Below are 13,954 nucleotides of genomic sequence, written 5' to 3' on the forward strand. Positions count from 1 at the left end.
AATATAAACTGATCTCTGTATATTTGCAGAACAGTAAAACAACAGATATCTAAGCAACAATTTAGCTTTATAATACAGAATAATACAGAAAAATATACTCAGCTCTATATATTTGCAGAGTCTTGTAAGGCTCTCTCTCAGTGCACAGGTTCCAATTTAAATGCAGACTGTTTTTAACAGGTCAAATTAAGGGAACCTGGAGTTAAGCAACACACAAGCTATAACAAATGGTTATATCAGCTGAAGACAAGGCAGAAAATGTGGGGGTGGGGGGTGGGGAAGCCAGTTTCAACAGAGATGTGAGGAATCACAGTACAAATTATAAAACCAGAAAAATATATACTGATCTCTGTATATTTGCAGAACAGTAAAACAACAGATATCTAAGCAACAATTTAGCTCTATAATACAGAATAATACAGAAAAATATACTCAGCTCTATATATTTGCAGAGTCTTCTGAGGCTCTCTCTCAGTGCACAGGTTCCAATTTAAATGCAGACTGTTTATCCAACTGGCACCTTATTTCCTTGTGCAACGCTGATTACCAGTTGTTTTGTAAAGTTTTACAGTTGTTCCTTCATTATAAGATGCATTTTCTTTTGGATCCTGGGATCTATGTTATCTCAGGCAGGCCTATGCAGGATTTGTTACTTTTGCTGAAGTCTGTTACTTCTTATGTTCAGTCTTCTCCTTCCACTTTGCTGCTTTCTTGTTATCTTACTAAGGCATTTGATAATGTTAGCCATGGGGCCTTGTTAGCCATTTTGAAAGCCTTTGGATTTTATGCTCTTTTCCTCCACTGGATTCCTTCTATTTATTCTGCTTCAGTTATTGTTCCTGTGCTGAATGGATGGTTGGGTGCAGAGGTTGCTATGAAGAATGATGTGCATCAGGGCTGCCCTTTGAGCAGTTACCTCTTTAACTTGGTTGTGGGTGCAGTTTTTCTTTAAGGTGCAGATGCAATTTTCTTTATCTCCTTTTTCCTGCTCTGGTGTTTTGGTGCCTCGTTTTTTGTCCTATGCAGATGATGTGACAGTACTCGCTGAGTCTTCTGCTGTTTTGTTGACTTATTTGCAGCATTTTTGTTTGTTTTTTTCATTGGTGAGTCTCTCTCTTAACCTTGTTAAATTGGGTGGTTTTGGTGTAGTCCCTAGTGTTGGGGAGGTTTCTTTTTCTTCTGCGGGCCTCTTCGTTTTGGGTCCGTCTTTTGGTACTTCTTCTTACATGCTGGAGTCTTGTGAGCATCTTATTGATAAGGCTTTCCAGAGGTTAGCTTTTTGGTGCTTGCCCTTTTCCACTGTCTTTTCACAAGAAAGTTTAGTTTATTTCTTGAATGGTGCTTTGTTGGTTACTTTGGGGTATGTTTTTTTCTGTTTATTTTTTCCTGTTCCTGGTCTACCCATCTTTTGTCTGAAGTCTTTCATTTCTTTTGGGGGACCTCTTATATGTTTGTCAGGAGGGGTATTTTGTATTCATCTCCTTCTTCAGGTGGTGATGCTTCACCCTGTTCTTTTATGTATACTTTGTTTTTCCTGTTTTGTGGGACTTACAGGCTGCTGATCTTTCTTTGCTTGGTTCCTTGCTCCTGGCTTTGTCCGGCTCATTTTGCCAGACTTGCTTGGCTGGGAAGCATGCATGGACAGTGCTCTCTGGGGAGCTGTGGCAAGTCCGGTCTTTGTTACTTGGGTGGCATGTTACCATGGGTGCCCTTCCTTTTTCTAGGCAAGAGTGGTATTTCTCTCTTTTGGCCCATTTCTATGCTATTAATGGGTATCAGTACTATTCCCCTGGGAGGTTGCAAGGGTTGAGTCAGCGTAGGTGGTGTTATGCCTCTTTGCCCTATTGGAGTGACGTTTGTGGTGTTGTTCCCTTGATAAGCTGCCAATGAGGTCTTCTTATGTATTTCATTCAGTGGGGGCTCAGTCATGTCCACATGCTGGCTGTGGGACTTTGGAAACTGCAAAACATGTTTTTCTTCACTGTAATAATATGCTGCTAAATACTCTTCACTGTAATAATATGCTGCTAAATACTAAGAGCTTAAACTAAAAACTGCACACCCTGGAAGCACTCCTATCACTTTAGGATGTAGATATCTGTGCAGTCACAGAAACTTGGTACAATGTCTTTTACATCTTCATACCATAAAACTAACATGTGAGGACCAAAGGAGATGGTATTTCTATCTATATTAGAGACACAACCAGCTAGTCAACTTGACAGCTAATCCCAGGAACTCTAAAAACACTTTTATTTAACCAAAATACAAAGACAAACTTAAGCACTTTCATATGTTCATAGGTAGGTGCTAGGCTATTGGCCCTGGGGCCTATACAAGCCCAGCCAAAAAGGTACTCTGGCTTTTGCCACCCAAGAAAATTATTTTCCTGTGCCACTGTCAAGCAGAGCCACAGGGTGAATTTCCTATTTCCCATCAAATCATCAAGATTTTTCTTGAAGAGTGCTAATGAGGAGCTTTGTTTGATACAGATAGGTAGTTTATTTCAGAGTATGGGAAGTCTCTGGGACAGGAATCTATCCGTCCGTCATGTTCTGTTTATTGTGGTGACAAGGTTTAGGTCCCTTGACCATGTAGCTCAGAGGGATTGGGATTTCTTTAAGTGGAACATGTCCAACAGCTCTGGGTTTGACATAGCTTTGTATGTTAGGTAGTGATCACCTCTGAGTAGGCGATATGCGACGGAGTAAAGCTGGGGTTTTTTGAGACGGTCTGCGTAGGGCATCTGTTTGAGGCTTATAATCCTCTTTGTGAGGTATTTCTGTGGCCTTTCCAGTTGTTGTAGATGTCTTGTGAGGTACATACCAAAAGGGGTGTTGTACTCTATAATGGGTCTAATGAGTGATGAGTAGAGGGGAGCAATGACCTCTTTTGTTCTGGATGAGAAACCTTTTGTGATGAGGTGTGCCATGTAGAAGGATTTCCTGACTCCTGTTTGGTGATGTGATTATCAAAGGAGAGACTACTGTACACCTGTGTCCCAAGGTCTCTTATCACACTTTCAGTGTTAAGTATACTACCACCTATGTTGTAGTTCATGGGTACAGAGTTTTTACCAAAGGGGATGACAATGCACTTTTTGGCATTGAGCTTGAGGCCATGGCTTTGACACCAGGCATCTGTCTCAGTGAGGCCCTTTTGTAGGATGTCCACATCATTAGGAGTTTCATTTATGGCTCCTAGTTTGCAGTCATCTGCGAACCTCATTAGCCAAAAACCTTCTGTGTTAGCCTGTACTTCAGAGAAGTAGATACCAAACAGGAGAGGACCCAGGACTGAGCCCTGTAGTACTCCACTTGTCACTGGTCTGAAGTTGGATTTGGAGTCTGCTACTTTCACAGTGTGGGTTCTCTCAGTGAGCCAGTTGACAACCCATCTTGTGACATAGGGATTTATACCTAGTTTAGCGAGTTTATCTATAATTCCAGAGTGGGGGACGGTGTTGAAAAACTTGGCAAGATCTAGATAGGCTGTGTGAAACACCTTACTGTCTACGGCTTTGGTGACTGCTTCAAAGAAGTCTATCAGGTTTAGGAGACATGATCTGCCTTTTATAAACCCAAACTAGGTGGGGTCTAGAGTTTGGAGATTACCAATGTCTTTGTTTATAAGTTCCATGATGATATGTTCCATGGCCTTGCAGACCAGGCTCATCAGGCTAATGGGGCGGTAGTTCCCGGGGTCCGTGGTGGCTCCCCCCTTGTGGAGTGGGAGAACCATTGCTGTGAGCCATTCAGCAGGCACAAAGCCTGAAGTGAGGCTATGATTGCACATGGTACTTAGGTGGGGTGCCAGTTTGTTCTGTAGCTCATGTAGGATGCAGCCTGGGATGTTGTCTGGTCCCATGGATGCTGTGTTCTTGGCTTTGGAGAGTGTGGTTTTTACCTGTGCAGCCGTGATTACAGGAACTTTGCATTCTTCCGGTATAGAGAGATGGGCTCTTTAGGGGGTGAGAGGGGGGTAAAGTTAGCACTGAACCTATCTGTCAGGAGGTTGGCAATATCAGTTGGGTCTGTATATTTAGTGCCATTGTGCTCTAACTCAGAGCAGATCTGAGTGTTGCCATTAAGATTCTTGACATAGCTATAGAATGCTTTGTGGTTGTCTTTAGAATCAGTGGTGATTTTGTTTTCGTTACTATCTTTGGAGGATTTTATTAGGGATCACAGCTTCTTACTGAGGCTGACCAGGGAGCTCCTCCACTCATGAGATTTTACTCTCTTTTGCAACAGTTTCTTCCTTCTGTTGTACAGTTTGTTTAGGGCAGGGGACCACCAGACTTGCTTCCTTTTTTTTGGAGGATAGCATGATCCATGCACTCATGTAAGTGCTTATAAATTGAAATTGTGTAGGATTTAGTAGTTGTAACTGTGTTGTCTATCTGCATGGGTGTCATGAAGTTTACCACTTCTGTCTTAAGAAGCATGAAGTTGGCTTTGGAGAAATTTTTTACCATGATTTCTTAATGGGGGGGGGGGGGTGGGGGCAGGATGTGGATATCTAGTGTAATTAGCTTATGGTTGGATTGGACCAATGAGGCGTTGACTTCAGGTGTGGAACACTGGTCACTCATGTTGGTAATGACTAGATCTAGGATGTTGTTGCCCCTGGTGGGTGTGTGGATAAGTTGATCCAGGGCATTGGAGTTTATGAATTCCAGAAAGGGTTGAGGGAAGGAGTTGATATATGAGTAGTTTTCCCAGTTAATGGTGGGGTATTTGAAATCGCCCATTATTAGGGTGTTTGGTTGAACCCTAATATTTTCCAGTACATCAAGCAAAGAGGAGTGGGAATCCTAGGGCATGGTGGGTGATCTATAGCAAGCTACAATTTGGATTGCAGTTTTGCCCAGGGTTTGTTGCACTTGGATAACCTCGGCTGCATTATGCTGAGCAACTAGCCTGGAGGTGTGGATATCCTTAATGAATATGGACACACCTCCATCTTTGGTGTTCCGGTCCAGGTTACATGGCTGAAAAGTGTGGTATGAGTTATAGCCTGGTAGTGCAAGGGTGCTCTCTGGAGCCTTGAACCAGGTCTCAGTCACTGCACAGATATCGATGTTCTCCATTTTAAGGAGTGCCTCGAGTGAGTGCATTTTGAGATTTAGTCTACTTTTCTTTTTTTCTTTTCTTTCTACTTTTTTAAATAGACTTTTAGTCTATTTAGTCTACTAGAGTTTTGTCTACTTGCAAAGACATCATCAGAACTGTTCCAGTTCCAGAAACCTGCTTGTATTTATTTTAGAGTAAAATTCACCTTTCCAATAGTTAGACAGGACAACTCCATGGAGTTACTACAAATTCAGATTACAGTGGGTAAGACCCCCATTTAAGTCACAGCTAGTTATAGATCCCCCTCCTTGGATCACGATGCGCATAAGGCCTACTTGATCAAACTGGAGTCAATCCAAATATTGCCAAAGTCTGGTCATGGGGGATTTCAATTATCTCTCCATCAACTGGGAAATCTACTCTAGTCCTAACTCACTACTGCAATTTCTTTGACTTTGTTATCTCAAATGGCCTGGAACAAATTGCTCAAACCTCATCAGGATGAACAAATACACTAGATCTGGGTCTTACTAACATAACAAATAGATGCACCATCACAACTGTTGGACCCTTATTATTTAAATCAGACCACAAATCAGTCACCTTCAAAGTGGTACAAACACCTGAACTCACAAAGGGTGAAGTCAGACTAAAAAACTTCACAAAGGCAAACTATACCCATTCCAGGCCCCACCCCAAGCTGGAAGTGGTAACTACACCAAAGCTTATACTAAAGCCATGTACAATCACTTGTATAAGTGTATAGACTTGGCTGTACCAGAAAGAATCAAACCTAGAGCCCCAAATAAAAACAAGCCACCCTGGTGGACATCCAGCATCAACAAACTTTACAAGAAAAGCAAAGAAGTTCATGTCTAGGAAAACTATGCCAAGGTCTCAACAATGGAAACGCATCTTCCTCATCCTTAACAGACAAATAAGACAACATGTTAAATCCTCTAAGGGCAACTCTGAGAAAAACTTAGCAATCACAGCCAAGTATAAACATAAGGCCTTTTACACCTACGTATGCAGCCTAAAAGGTAGGACCCATGCGTGTGCCGAACTAGTGATATCACACACACTGATCTATCAGAGACAGCAAAACTGCTGTTGGATAGATCTGGTGAAAATTTTACTCCCTTACCTTATCCCCTTCAAACTTGTCTTAAACCTTACCTACAACTGCCCCCTCACCCTACATATTCAAAGGGCAGGTCAATAAAGCCTTGTCTGAGGCAAAAAAACACAGCCTTTATGGGATCAGATGGTATCCCAGGTTGTCTTCTAAACAAACTAAAACATGAACTAGCATCACCATTAAGTACCCTATGCAATCACAGCCTAACCATGTGCTATGTTCCTGTGGAATGGAGAACAGCAACAGTTATTCCCCTCCACAAAGGTGGCATAGCAACATACCCGGGCAATTCTAGTCCCATACGTCTGACCAGCCTCATCTGTAAGGCCATGGAAAGTATCATTATGCACCTGATAAATAAAGACATAAGCAACCTGCATACCTGGATCTGACCCAATTTGGCTTTGTCCCGGGCAGATCATGCCTGTTAAATCTGGTGAATTTCTTTGAAACTGTGACCAGGGCCATTGACGAGGTATAAATCTTTGCACACAGCATACCTCAACTTGACCAAGGCCTTCAACACAATCCCACATTCAGGCATTACCAATAAACTTAGCAAACTGAATGTAAACCCCTTTGTTGTAAGATGGATTGCCAAATGGCTCACAGACCAGTCACACACTTTCAAAGGGGGTGACTCCACATCAACCAGCAGACCTGTCACCAGCAGGATGCCACAAGGGTCTGTGTGGGCCCCCTACTATTTGGTATATACTTCTCAGATGTTTAGGCCAAAACTAAGGGTCTGTGAGTGACCAAGTTTGTGGACAACTGCAAACTGAGTTCAATTATCTAATCCCCAAATGATGTCAGTATACTTTAGGAGGGTCTTACACAGCTCAACGACTGGTGTCTTAGTCATGGTCTCAAACTAAATGCAAAGACATGCATCATCATTCCCTTTGGTAAAAACAATATACCTTCACACTATCAAATTAAATACAATACCCTATGTACCTACGAAATGGTAAGGGATCTGGGATCACAAGTAGACTGCGACCTTAACTTTGACCACCATGTGTCTACTGTAGAAAGGAAGGCCTTCTCTGCAGCACACTTGATTAGGAAATGCATCACCTGAAGAACAAAGGAGGTTATAACTCCTCTATACTCATCACTAATCAGGCCCATAATTGAGTATAACACCCTTTTGGCATGTACCACACAAAGGACCTGCAGCAACTGGAGACACTTCAGAGGTTTCTAACAAAGAAGATCAAGGGACTCCAGCACATGCCTTACACAGACCAAATAATCTTTGTCACTATACACAATATCGTATAGACTTCCTAGGGGAGAATTGTACCTTGCTTACAGATCAATGTCTGACTAAAACCTAATGAATTTGCCACACATCTGTAAATCAAACGGAACTAAAGCTACCCATTCCAGGGACCTAAATATGGCCTGCGACTTGAATATTACTTGATAGACTTGTCTCCCAGCAACTGCCATGTCTTTGGAATAGGCTGCCAATTCATGTGAAGCAAATCACCTCTACGACACTGTTCAAAAGGGTGGGGCACCATAAATTAATTCCGAGGATAGCACCCCCAACCCTCCTGGACATGGACAGTCATTACTAAATACAATCCTGGGTATTGACTAGAGTATATGTGGTATTACACTGGGATGAAACAGCTAGGCTTGAAATGACCTCCTGGTTGATAGCCTAGTAACCTCCTATGATCTACAAAACAAACAGCACCAGAAATGCCTGTTCTAAAGACTTAAACCTTGCCTGTGATATAAACAGGATCTGCTGGAATGACAGGTATGCATCCCAGAGACTACCTCTTCTCAGCTACCAGTTCCCCATCCATGAGAAGCAGAGTTCCTCCCTATCCCAGTTCAAGCATAACTTGGACAACTGGATGTGGAACTGAAAATTCACCCTTGGGTTGGCACCCATGTCTCTAATGGACACAGGCAGCCTGTAAATGATTCATCTCCCAGGTCCCTGCTTATAAATGTTTCATCTCCCAAGCCCCTGTTTACACTAAAAAGGGTATTAGAACTTATCAAAGATTTGGAATGCATGGCTAGGCTTAAAAAGGTCCCAGTGGCCATTAGCCTAGTAAATAGTTACAAAGCAGGTAGCTAAGAAATATATTATTGCATGCTACCTGATCAGCAGATAATCCAATTTCAGATAAGACCTTATCTGCAGTTCACTCATGGGCCTCTACCTAATGTTTTTGTTGGATTTTGGTTGAGAATATTACCCACTGTGCTATGCCTTGCTTAGTTTCAGAGTCACTTTGCTCATATACCCTAACCCCATTCCTATCTACTCCCAGCATCACATATATGTCCAGTGGAACATTCCCATAATTCCAACCAGCGATCATTCCTCAGGAAAAAAACAGCTAATAAACTGCTATATGCCAAAATCAATCCAGAAAAATATCTGTTTGACTGCATGTTGCTCTCTCTCTCTCTCTCTCTGTATGTATATATGTGTGTGTCTGTCTGTCTGTGTCTCTGTTATCTGTTATGTAGGAGACATTTAGAGCAGTGAGCAGCATTATATCCTGACTCATTACATCAGGAAACATACATAGGTTGTTCCTTTCATTGGATGTATGTCAGGGTTATACACATAATATGTAAGACTGGGCATAAGGAAATTCATACTCTCAGAGTTAGTGTATTTTGAAATGCAGCAGTGTGTGTGTGTGTTGGTGGGGGTGGGGGTGGGATGGTAGTGGAGATTCACTTACTTCCAAGATGTATCTTATGTTTAGTGGACAGGAATTCAGTGGGTAGGGTTTGCATCGATGAATCTCAAAGTAATGTTACACTGATGATTCAGAAGGGACTCAGTATAACTGCTGGCTCAAAATGCTTTAGATTTTGTTTATCAAACTTTATTTTTTTCTGAATATGCACATGTTGCTGAAAAAAGGTAAGTAAGTGTATTTGAAGTGTGGGAGTATGTTCTGTATCTGAGTGTCTAGATTAGTGTTGCTGTTACGGAAGTGTTTTTTCTTAAGGTAATGTGCAGGGCTAGTGCTGGAACAGGGGTAGGCTTGGGGGTATCACACATGAGTAAGGTGGTGCAGGGGGAGAAGCTTCCTATTCCACCTAATTCAAAACCTAACTGTAACTCTACCTCTGCCTTAGACTAAACCCTACATAGTTCCTTAAGAAAACACTTTCCTTATCAGTACCAGTAATCAGACAAAGCTCTGCTAGTGGTACTGTTATCTTTTGTAAGTTAGATTCATTGATTGGAAAAGGAATGTTTTCATTCTTTTTCTGTCAATGAATATTCATTGTTGTGAGTGTTCAGTCAGTGTTGATTTCAATATGCAGCAATCGAGAGTGTCATCATTCTGAATGGCAAGATATTTAACTGTGTGTGTCTGTGTGTACATATATGTATATATGGGTCTACTTCTAAATTTCAAAGTTTCAAAACATTGAATTTCTTATGGTCAAGACCATGAGATCAAAGTTTTGAAACATCGGACTGTTTAAAATGAGATTGCTGTACAGTGTGGAACTGTACATTTACCATTTTCCTTGCTGTGGTGTGATCTCGGAGTTGGTATATTTAATTAGCAGGGGGTGTATGGTGTGTGTGTGTGGGGGGGGCTTGCCTCCTGCTAAAACGTAAAACAAAAAAAAAGTTTTAATTTGTTTTTATTTTTTTTTATTATTTACATTTTGAGGTTTCAAAACTTCGATTTTCTTGACCATAAGAAATTCAACGTTTTGAAACTTTGAAATTTAGAAGTAGACCATAATATACATATATATATATATATATATATATATATATATATATATATATATATATATATATAGCGTGGTTGTGGTGTTCTGGTATGTGACATGGGATGCACTGTGTGCCTGATGTATGATTTGGTGTGTGGATCTGGCTGGAGATTAATGTAAGTGAAAATTTTTTTAAGGGTTTGGGTAGGTATTTGAGTATATGTGAGTGTGTTCGGAAGTTTTAGGTGTCTGTTAGGGTAGGTAGGTAAAAGTATGAGTGTTTAAGTGTTTTCTAAGTGGTGGTGTTTATATATTTGTGATGTGTGTGTGTGTGTGTGTGTGTGTGTATGTGTGTGAGGGAACTGTAGAGTGTGTAATGGTGAGTTTACTGTCTATTTCTGTTTGGTGCCACCTCGGAGTTAGTATATATAAGTAGCAGGGGTGTGGGGGGCCCTTGCTTATTTGTAGGGTAGGTTTGTTTATTTGTATTTTTGTGTTTGTGTGTGTTTTGTTTGTTTGTTGTAGTGTGGGAAGAGTGGTATATGTGTTGTGTGGTGTATGGTGTGTTTATGTTCGCAATTTCATTTTGTGCTTTTGGGGTTTCGGTATTTTGAAAATTTGGCTTTATGGTCTTGAGATACTGAAATTCAGTATTTCAGTATTTTGAGATTATAAAGTGAAACTAAGATATATATATATATATATATATATATATATATATATATATATATATACAGAGAGAGAGAGAGAGATAAAAGATATTCCCTATATTCCCTATACTAAATTAATAGATACAGATTACTAAACAAAATATATACAACCTTTACAGTGAACAATACTATTTATACTGATTACACAGCTTAATATTTTCTTTCAAACTTTACTAAATGTAACTGGCTGTCCCTGTGATTAGGAGTTTTACAAAATTATGTAATTGAGAAGTTAAAAATAATTCTGTGATTCCTAATTGAAAATTGCTACCACTAACTTACCTTATTATACTTTACCTCAGTCTGAATAATTTAAACACCATAAAAGCTTCTCACTAATCAAAATAATCAAATCACCTATTTGGTTATAATAACCAAGTAACAAAAGAAAACTAAAATTCAAAAACTAAACCTCCTTCATGTTAAGCTACTGTAACGTTCCCTTCTCAGATACTTCTCAGGTAGACTGGTGACATTTAGCTTTACCCAGTCCCCTCACTCACAGAAAAGTGAAAAGTAACATACATGCAAGTATTTCTTATTTTTTAAACATCTATATTGAATTATCATTTGTGACATAGGAACATTTACATTTACATAAAAGCAATTAAACTGTACTAACAAGTTAAAATTAATAAACATTATGCTTCAAATATATTGCTTGTGATCCCCTTCATAGGATCGAAATTTTAGAACATTGAACTTCTGATCATCGCAGACCAGAGGAATGACGTTTTGAAATATTGAACCTTGTGAATGGAGTTCACCATATAGTGCAAAATGAGACATTTATCATTCTCTTTACTGCAGTGCAATCTCAGAGTTGGTGTATTCAAGTAGCAGGAGGCTCCCCCTGCAAAAACATGAAATAAGGGGACTTATGAATAAGGGGACATGAGGGGACTCTGGCTGACAACGTTCGCAGATGATTGCAAGTTGGGAGCTATTATTAACTCCCCAAATGATGTTGACATTCTGCAGAAAGGCCTCAGGGAGACCAACGACTGGTGTCAGAACCGTGGCCTTAAGCTCAATGCCAAAAAATGTGCCGTCATCCTCTTTGGGAAAAACCCGGTTCCCATGAATTACCACATCGACGGTAGTCCACTGAACACAGAAGGCATTATAAGAGACCTGGAAACACAGGTTAATAGCAACCTCTCTTTTGACCACCACATTGCCACTGTGGTCAGAAAGTCCTTCTATGTGGCACATCTCATTTCTAAGGGTTTAGCATCCAGGAAGAAAGAGGTTATTGTCTCCCTCTACTCTTCCCTCATTAGGCCAATCATTGAGTACAATGCCCCATTTGGCATGTACCTCACTAAACACCTACAACAACTGGAGAGGCCACAGTAGTACCTCACAAAGGGGATAATAGGCCTTAAACATTTCTCCTATATGGACAGACTAAAATAAACTCCAACTATTCTCTGTCTCATATCGCCTACTTAGAGGCGATCTCTGCTTGACTTACAAAGCCATGTCTGACCCAGCTCTGTTAGAAATGCTACATCTAAAGAAATCCCAATCTGTCTGCACCACACGCTCCAGAGTCCTCAACCTCATTACTACAATCAACAGAACATGCTGGAGAGACAGGTTCATAACCCAGAGACTGCCCATGCTATGGAATCGACTTCCCATACATGTCAAACAGATCACCTCACTGGCCCCCTTCAAGAGAAATCTTGATGAGTGGATGAGAAATAGAAAATTCACCCCAGGGATCACTCCAATGGCTCTATTCGACAGAGGCACTGGGAACTAAGGTCGGGTGGCATGATGCCAGGGTAATCCTATGGGCTAGGCTTGTAAAGGCTCCAGGGCCATTAGTCTAGTACACACCTATGAACCCATAACAAGTTTTCATGTTTTAGATTTTTTTTCTATAGGTTTGATATTTCAAAACTTTGATCCTCTGGTCTGCGATGATTAGAGGTTTGATGTTCTGAGATTTCGATCCTATGAAGTAGACCCAACAAGAAACATCTTTATTTAAGTGAAGCAAACATACATTTATATAAATGAAAGCAAACCACACTGACACAATCGTAGTTGGCAAGCATTTTACATCACAAACCATACTGACACAATCCCAGCTGCAAACATTATACATCACTTATAATCTACTCAATCATTTTCAGTCAAACATTACATAGTTCAAGTCCCACCTTCTTTTAAACCTCATTCCTCCCCTGTATGTATTGTTCCCATAATTCCAATTTTTTTGCTATGTAGTTTGCTCCTACCTTTTTCTAAAGATCTCAATTCCAGTTTATTAACTACTTCTAATATAGTTGGTGTAGATATTGATTTCCATTTTCTAGTAATTGCTTTTTTTACAACCACCATAATTAGAGACAGCAAGGTCTTACCATGTCTAGGCAACTCTGACTCTGTATCATAGCTCAGAAAAATCATCTCCCTCATCACACCAAACTGCCCACCCAGCATCTCAGACAGTGCATCTTGCACTCCCAGAAAATATGCTCCGAATTAACTCTTTCTTCCCATCACAACACCAATATTTCCTATCTACTGGCAGAAAAATTCTCTGGAGTCTACTTGGGGTATAAACATATCTATGTAAACATTTCCAAGCAAAAGTCCTAGATCTTCTAAATTTTGTTGCATATTTGGGAGACATACATATATCCTCCCATTGTTTCTTTGCGAATTGCTTATCTTCCCTCTTCCCAATCCTTTCTAACATCTTCAAATTGATTCTTATAGTTACCATGCAATATTTTATATGCTCTACTAATTATTCCTTTTTTAATGGCAGCTTCTGTCTTAGATTCTACTAAAAAACTCTACCTGTGCTGATCTTTTGTTTAAGACCCCCCATTTATTTCTCTTTGCCTATACTCTGATATCAGTCCTGTACAGGGAAGGTAATCTCTAACCTGCAGTCCAGGTAAATACTTCTCATCTTCCCATTCTATCATCTTTCCCTTTCTAGTTATTTGCTCCAAATACCTTGGTTCCTTTGCATGTTTTCTTCCAATAAATTCCAGCCCTCTCTTACCTATTGTCTAGATCCCTAATTGCAGTCATTCCTATTGGCTGAATCTCCTTTCTCTCTTTCCATGTTGGCTTACTTCTTAGAATACTTTCTGGTACTTTATGGATATAATATTCTTTATGATTATTGTTATTCTCCTTAAAGGCCGGCATCCAAGATCCCAGTCTCTCCTTGTTTCTTGAGCTTTATTTCTTATGATCTGTTTACCACATAGGAGTGATCAACCTCACAGAAATCTTGATCAGACAGCAGCCCACAAAGAGCATGCTCGACT

This window comes from Protopterus annectens, chromosome 5.part1 (assembly GCF_019279795.1).
Source record: "Protopterus annectens isolate FY-2018-M chromosome 5.part1, PAN1.0, whole genome shotgun sequence".
NCBI classification, from domain to species: Eukaryota; Metazoa; Chordata; order Ceratodontiformes; family Protopteridae; genus Protopterus; species Protopterus annectens.